We start from the raw sequence: 8973 nt of genomic DNA, 5'->3' as shown, positions 1-8973 counted from the left end.
GAGTATAAAATTTCTAAATCCTCTTGCCATTGGAGCTAAATTTAGAAAGTGAATTTCTCTAGCTTTTTCCTTACACACACTGATTTGAAAAGTGAAAATAAAATGCAGGAAATTTTGATAAATAAATATCTGCTTATTTATTTGTGTGATTCCATTATATATGCAAAATATTACTGATTAAAAATATACTTTAAATTACTTAAAATTTAAATTACTGATTAAAAATATAGAAAATACAAAAGAGAAATATGCATCATCCATCATCCAAGTTATAGCTAGTATCTGAAGAGTGTTTATTTTGTTTCAAGCAGTGTTCTAAATGTTGTATTTGTATTAACTCACTTAACAAAACAATTTAATAAAACAATTACTCTTATGATGTAATACTGATATCATCCTTCCTTTTTCAAAGCTGAGGAAATTGAGGAAATGAGATATCATGTAACTTACTTAAGAAAGTTAAGTATAACATAATGAGTCACAGATAAGACATGCTGACTAATTTGGATTCTAGTCTCCATTTCATAACTACTGTTTGTTTTCTACCATTTGATTCTCCTTCAAAGATGAATACCATTAATATGTTGACTTGCTGAATCCTTCTTATCTGCATTTGCTTATTAAGAATTATAATTGACTGTGTATAATACTTCTTAACTTACTTAACATTATTTTATAAGCATTTTCAAAGTCATTACATGGTCTTTGTAAACATTTCAATGATTATAATATACTCAAATGACTTGATGAGCCAATTAACTTAACTACTGCCATATCTTGGGGCAAAGAACTGTCTTTGAATTTTTACAATTAAAAAACAATGTTGCTACAATAAACATATTTTGGGGCATAAAGATTTTTCTTCTTTTCAGCTTATTTCCTCAGGAAAGTTTCCCAGTCTGAGAATTGACAGACCAAAGTATTAATACTTGTTTGAATCACATACTGCCAAGTGTTTATTTCAAAAGAGTCATCCTAATTTACACTTTTACAATCTGTGACATTTTCTTTTGTTATTATTATTGTTTCAAGGAAACTATAAACTATTTCATAGAAACTCTTTAATCACTATTGGAGGTAACACTAATTGAATGATTTTCTTCAACGAGTAGAGATAGCTAAGCTTTCTGTGAATGTCTTTTGGAATTACTATACCTAAATGATCTACACAAGGATAAATTAAAAGTAACTGAAATATTCTTATGCTGAACTCTTCAAATATTTTTATCCCAAACTCTCCTCCCATGTCTTCACTTAATGCAGAATTTCTTTAAGACAAAACAAAATAAAACACAATACATACTATTTAACACCCTTGACTTTGTCAATCAGTTATTTCTTTTTTTTTAAATTTGTATTTGTTTACTTTTCAAAAGAGCCTGGCTGGGCCTTGAGTAATTCCATGGTGCCTAGAGAAGTCTAACAATGGGTTACTGGGAGCAGAGATCAGAGTTATAAAGCCACATTGCAGTTCTGTGGAGCTGGGAGGGGAAAATCTATATATCTGACTCACCCACTGTCCCCATGTGAGCACTCAAAATTGCAGAGGTCTGCCCAGGAAAAAAAACAAAAAAACAAAAAACTTCAGTTTACACCAAGGTTGAAAATAAACAAATATAAATCGTTTAAAGCACCACATCACTAAAGGCAGTTATTTTAAAAGACTAAAAATGTCACTTGGAAATAAAGGGGGGGGGCACATAAATGGGCTGAGAACACAATGGTTGAAGAGAGAGGAGCTGTAAATACAGCCACCTACATGCCACATATCTCAGAGAGGCAGGCTCCTGAACACACTGGTTTCATAATATCAGACAGCCTACCAGAATCACAACGAGCTTCTGGACAATCATCGACAGAAAGACAATGGAACTCACCAAAAAAGATACCCCACATACAAAGACAAAGGAGAAGCCACAATGAGATGGTATGAGGGGTGCAATCACAGTTAAATCAAATCCCATAACTGCTGGGTGGGTGATGCACAGACTGGAGAACATTTATACGACAGAAGTCCACCCACTGGAGTGAAGGTTCTGAGCCCCACGTCAGGTTCCCAACCTGGTGGTCTGGCAATGGGAGGAGGAATTCTGAGAGAATCAGATTTGAAGGCCAGTGAGATTTGATTGCAGGACTTCAACAGGACTGGGGGAATCAGAGGCTCCACTCTTGGAGGGCACACACAAAGTAGTGTGCACAATGGGACCCAGGGGAAGGAGCAGTGACCCCAGGGGAGACAGAACCAGACCTACCTGCTAGTGTTGGAGGGTCTCCTGCAGAGGTGGGCAGTGGCTGTGGTTCACCATGGGGACAACGACACTGGCAGCAGAAGTTCTGGGAAGTACTCCTTGGCGTGAGCCCTCCCAGAGTCTGCCATTAACCCCACCAAAGAGCCGAGGTAGGCTCCAGTGTTGGGTTGCCTCAGGCCAAACAACCAACAGGGAGGGAACCCAGCCCCATCCATCAGCAGTCAAGCAGATTAAAGTTTTATTGAGCTCTCCCCAACAGAGCAACAGTCAGCTCTACCCACCACCAGTCTGTCCCATCAGGAAACTTGCACAAGTCTCTTAGATAGACTCATCCACCAGAGGGCAGACAGCAGAAGCAAGAAGAACTACAATCCTGAAGCCTGTGGAACAAAATCCACATTCACAGAAAGATAGACAAGGTGAAAAGGCAAAGGGCTATATACCAGATGAAGGAACAAGATAAAATCCCAGAAAAACAACTAAATGAAGTGGAGATAGGCAATCTGCCAGAAAAAGAATTCAGCATAATGATGGTGAAGATGATCCAGGACCCTGGAAAAGAATGGAGGCAAAGATTGAGAAGATGCAAGAAATGTTTAACAAAGACCTAGGAGAATTAAAGAACAAACAAACAGAGATGAACAATACAGTAACTGAAATGAAAACTACACTAGAAGGAATCAATAGCAGAATAACTGAGGCAGAAGAACGGATAAGTGACCTGGAAGACAGAATGGTGGAATTCACTGCTGAAGAACAGAATAAAGAAAAAAGAATGAAAAGAAATGAAGACAACCTAAGAGACCTCTGGGACAACATTAAATGCAACAACATTCGCATTATAGGGGTCTCAGAAGGAGAAGAGAGAGAGAAAGGACCCAAGAAAATATTTGAAGAGATTATAGTTGAAAACTTCCCTAATATGGGAACGGAAATAGCCATCCAAGTCCAGGAAGCACAGAGAGTCCCATACAGGATAAACCCAAGAAGAAACATGTTAAGACATATAGTAATCAAAATGGCAAAAATTAAAGAAAAAGAAAAATTTTTTAAAGCAGAAAGGGAAAAATGACAAATAACATACAAGGGAACTCCCAAAAGGTTAACAGCTGATTTCTCAGCAGAAACTCTACAAGCCAGAAGGGAGTGGCATGATATACTTAAAGTGATGAATGGGAAGAACCTACAACCAAGATTACTCTACCCTGCAAGGATCTCATTCAGATTCAATGGAGAAATCAAAAGCTTTACAGACAAGCAAAGCTAAGAGAATTCAGCATCCCCAAACCAGCTCTACAACAAATGCTAAAGGAACTTCTCTAAGTGGGAAACACAAGAGAAGAAAAGGACCTACAAAAACAAACCTAAAACAATTAAGAAAATGGTAATAGGAACATACATATCAATAATTCCCTGAAACGTCAATGGATTAAATGCCCCAACCAAAAGACACAGGCTTGTTGAATGGATACAAAAACAAGACCCATCTATATGCTGTCTACAAGAGACCTACTTCAGACCTAGGGACACATACAGACTGAAAGCGAGGGGATTGAAAAAGATATTCTATGCAAATGGAGATCAAAAGAAAGCTAGAATAACAATACTCATATCAGATGAAATAGACTTTAAAATAAAGAATGTTACAAGAGACAAGGAAGGAAACTACATAATGATCAAGGGATCAATCCAAAAAGAAGATATATCAATTATAAATATATATGCACCCAACATAGGAGCACCTCAATACATAAGGCAACTGCTAACTGCTATAAAACAGGAAATCAACAGTAACACAATAATAGTGGGGAATTTTAACACCTCACATACACTAATTGGCACATCATCCAAAATGAAAATAAATAAGGAAACAGAAGCTTTAAATGATGCAATAGACCAGATAGATTTAGTTGATATTTATAGGACATTCCATCCAAAAAAGAGCAGATTACACTTTCTTCTCAAGTGCGCACAGAACATTCTCCAGGATAGATCACATCTTGGGTCAAAAATCAAGCCTCAGTAAATTTAAGAAAATTGAAATCATATCCAGTATCTTTTCTGACCACAATGCTATGAGATTAGAAATGAATTACAGGGAAAAAACCGAAAAAAACACAAACACGTGGAGGCTAAACAATACGATAATTAATAACCAAGAGATCACCGAAGAAATCAAAGAGGAAATCAGAAAATACCTAGAGACAAATGACAATGAAAACACGATGATCCAAAACCTATGGGATGCAGCAAAAGCAGTTCTAAGAGGGAAGTTTATAGCTATACAAGCCTACCTCAAGAAACAAGAAAAATCTCAAACAATCTAACGTTACACCTAAAGGAACTAGAGAAAGAAGAACAAACAAAACCCAAAGTTAACAGAAGGAAATAAATCATAAAGATCAGAGTGGAAATAAATGAAATAGAAACCAAGAAAACAATAGCAAAGATCAATAAAACTAAAAGCTGGTTCTTTGAGAAGGTAAACAAAATTGATAAACCATTAGGCAGACTCATCAAGAAAAAGATGGAGAGGACTCAAATCAATAAAATTAGAAATGAAAAAGGAGAAGTTACAAAAGACCCTGCAGAAATACAAAGCATCCTAAGGGACTACTACAAGCAACTCTATGTCAATAAAATGGATAACCTGGAAGAAATGGACAACCTGGAAAAAATGGACAAATTCTTAGAAAGGTATAACCTTCCAAGACTGAACCAGGAAGAAATGGAAAATATGAACAGACCAATCACAAGTAATGAAATGGAAACTGTGATTAAATATCTTCTAACAAACAAAAGTCCAGGACCAGATGGCTGGACAGGGGAATTCTATCAAACATTTAGTGAACAGCTAACACCCATCATTCTCAAACTCTTCCGAAATATAGCAGAAGGAGGAACACTCCCAAACTTATTGTATGAGGCCACCATCACCATGATATCAAAGCCAGACAAGATACTACAAAAAAAGAAAATTACAGACCAATATCACTGATGAATATAGATGCAAAAATCCTCAAAAAAATACTAGCAAACAGAATCCAACAACACATTAAAAGGATCATACACCATGATCAAGTGGGATTTACCCAAGGGATGCAAAGATTCTTCAATATACGTAAATCAATCAATGTGATAAAACATATTAACAAACTGAAGAATAAAAACCATATGATCATCTCAATAGATGCAAAAAACGCTTATGACAAAATTGAACAGCAGTTTATGATAAAAATTCTCAAGATAGTGGGCATAGATGGAACCTACCTCAAAATAATAAAGGCCATATATGAAAAACCCACAGCAAACATCACTCTCTATGGTGAAAAACTGAAAGCATTTCCTCTAAGATCAGGAAAAAGACAAGGATGTCCACTCTCACCACTATTATTCAACATAGTTTTGGAAGTCCTAGCCACAGCAATCAGAGAAGAAAAAGAAATAAAAGGAATACAAATTGGAAAAGAAGAAGTAAAACTGCCACTGTTTGCAGATGACATGATATTATACATAGAGAATCCCAAAGATGCCATCAGAAAACTACTAGAGTTAATCAATGAATTTGGTAAAGTTGCAGGATACAAAATTAATGCACAGAAATCTCTTGTATTCCTATACACTGATGATGAAAAATCTGAAAAAGAAATTAAGGAAACACTCCCATTTACCATTGCAACAAAAAGAATAAAATACCTAGGAATAAACCTACCTAGGGAGACAAAAGACCTGTATGCAGAAAATTATAAGACACTGATGAAAGAAATTAAAGAGGATACCAACAGATGGAGAGATATACCATGTTCTTGGATTGGAAGAATCAATACTGTGAAAATGACTATACTACCCAATGCAAACTACAGATGCAATGCAATCCCTATCAAATTACCAATGGCATTTTTTACAGAAATAGAACAAAAAAATCTTAAAATTTGTATGGAGACACAAAAGACCCCGAATAGCCAAAGCAGTCTTGAGGGGAAAAAACAGAGCTTGAGGAATCAGACTCCCTGACTTCAGACTATACTACAGAGCTACAGATATCAAGACAATATGGTACTGGCACAAAAACAGAAACACGGATCAATGGAACAAGATAGAAAGCCCAGAGATAAACCGACGCACCTATGGTCAACTAATCCATGACAAAGGAGGCAAGGATATACAATGCAGAAAAGACAGTCTCTTCAATAAGTGGTGCTGGGGAAACTGGACAGTTACATGTAAAAGAATGAAATTAGAACACTCCCTAACACCATACACAAAAATAAACTCAAAATGGATTAGAGACCTAAATGTAAGACCGAACACTATAAAACTCTAAGAGGAAAACATAGGAAGAACACTCTTTGACGTAATTCACAGCGAGATATTTTCTGTCCACCTCCTAGAGTAATGGAAATAAAAACAAAAATAAACAAATGGGACCTAATGAAACTTAAAAGCTTTTGCACAGCAAAGGAAACCATAAAGAAGACAAAAAAACAACTCAGAATGAGAGAAAGTATTTGCAAACAAATCAACGGACAAAGGATTAATCTCCAAAATATATAAACAGCTCATGCAGCTCAATATTAAAAAAACAAACAACCTAATCAAAAATGGGCAGAAGACCTCAATAGACATTTCTCCAAAGAAGACATACAAATGGCCAAGAAGCACATGAAAAGCTGCTCAACATCACAAATTATTAGAGAAATGCAAATCAAAACTACAATGAGGCATCACCTCACACCAGTTAGAATGGTCATCATCAGAAAATATACAAACCACAAATGCTGGAGAGCGTGTGGAGAAAAGGGAACCTTCTTGCACTGTTGGTGGGAATGTAAATTGCTACAGCCACTATGGAGAACAGTATGGAGGTTCCTTAAAAAACTAAATATAGAATTACCATATGATCCAGCAATCCCACTACTGGGCATATACCCAGAGAAAACCATAATTCTAAAAGACACATGCACCGCAATGTTCATTGCAGCACTATTTACAATAGCCAAGTCATGGAAGCAACCTAAGTGCCCATCAACAAACGAATGGATTAAGAAGATGTGGTACATATATACAATGGAATATTACTCCGCCATAAAAAGGAATGAAATTGGGTCATTTGTAGAGAAGTGGATGGATCTAGAGACTGTCATACAGAGTGAAGTCAGAAAGAGAAAAACAAATATCGTATATTAACGCATATATGTGGAACCTAGAAAAATGGTACAGATGAACCTGTTTGCAGGGCAGAAATTGAGACACAGATGTAGAAAACAAACGTATGGACACCAAGGGGGGAAAGCAGCAGTGGGGTGGGGGTGGTGGGGTGATGAATTGGGCGATTGGGATTGACGTGTATAAAATTGATGACTAATAAGGACCTGCTGTATAAAAAAATAAATAAAATAAAATTCAAAAATTAGAAAAAAAATCAGACAGCCTCTTTGTTCACAATATTAAAAGGCATCTGGAATTAGCTACAGTAAGGGATTGAAAGTTGCCTGAAGAATGGACACAGAAAGGCTGTGTCTGTGGATGCCCTGTCATTTGGGAGGGTGGAGCTGCTGGCCCTTCCTATTGACAACTGTCTTGTAAAAAGTTCAGAAAAGGGAAGGATGGCTTTAGTCATCTTCTATCATTCCTTTCACTGGGTCTTTCTTTGTCATCTCATCCAGCTGTCTCTTTGTCCCTTCTTCCATCCATCAAATGTTCTCCATAGTCAGGTCAACCCAGTTATTGATCCAACAGAATAGCTGCCTGTGGAAGTTTGTAAACAGATGCCTCTCTTGCTTATGTATAAAGTTTTCCACTTTGTTCTGTAGGCCCCACCCCTTGAACTTGACAGTATCCAGTTTATATGCACACAAGTATGGGCAGTCTTTCTGATTTACAAGTTCTTGCTTCCAATTGGAGTCAAGGGTCCTCAGCCTGTTTTGATAGATTTAAAATTTTCTGGATCTTCCTCTGCCTTTTAATGCTGTCTAAGTACTTCACTTTGATCTGCAATGTCTATATATATGGCTTCCACATGTTTCCATGCCTCAGGCTCCAGTTTATGCACATTTCCCTGGGTGCCAAGATCTGGTTTATGCCAGGTTTCCATTCTAATCAGAAAGCCTTCTTTCATGTACTCATTTGTAATAACAGTTTTGCAATAAAAGTAGTCATTCCATGATTTTTCATATATATCCAGGGCTTCATCTGGGGCCAGCATTCGAAAAAATGTGGGCACTTTGCCTTGTAAGTGGTAGATCTTGTGCGTGTACTGGCCTTTCTCACTGTTCTTTTCATAGGGCTCGTTCATCAGGACCTCCACACTTTCACCACCACCCATTCCCATTTTCCCTGGCCTCTGCCACAGAATACAGCTGCCCTACATGACACTCTTCTACAGATGCAGGTAGGATGACTCCATACTCCTTGAACAGCACCATGTTGCTTCCCAGCTCGAGCGTTGCCCACTGCCTGCCCAGCCTCCCACGGCTTCTTGGCAGCCCCTCTCCTCGTGGCCCGGACTGCTGCCTGTGTGACTTCATCGTGGTCTGCTGTCCCCGCAGCTCTCTCTGCTGTCACCGCACCGGCTCCTGCTGCCCCGGCCTCATCCCATCCCGCCATTTATTTCTTTTAAAAACAAGCCCAGGTAATTTTTACAGAACTGTGCTATTATTTTGTATGTGGTGCAGTTGTGTCTTTTTTTTTTTTTTGCATTATATTACATATATTATTAATCCAT

The 8973-nt window shown here is 37.5% G+C and overlaps 1 pseudogene across 1 annotated transcript; it reads right to left on the bottom strand.

Moving 5' to 3' along the window:
- Positions 1 to 7839: 7839 nt before the first annotated feature.
- On the bottom strand, positions 7840 to 8713 carry LOC309649907 (phosphatidylinositol transfer protein alpha isoform pseudogene; annotated as a pseudogene). The gene has a single exon. The product of its transcript is annotated as a phosphatidylinositol transfer protein alpha isoform pseudogene (transcript).
- Positions 8714 to 8973: the final 260 nt, after the last annotated feature.

Source organism: Balaenoptera physalus, assembly GCF_965194825.1.
Source record: "Balaenoptera physalus genome assembly, chromosome: 20".
Classification (NCBI taxonomy): Eukaryota; Metazoa; Chordata; class Mammalia; order Artiodactyla; family Balaenopteridae; genus Balaenoptera; species Balaenoptera physalus.
The sequence above is the reverse complement of the archived record's forward strand: the minus strand, read 5'-3'. Positions and strand labels throughout refer to the sequence as shown.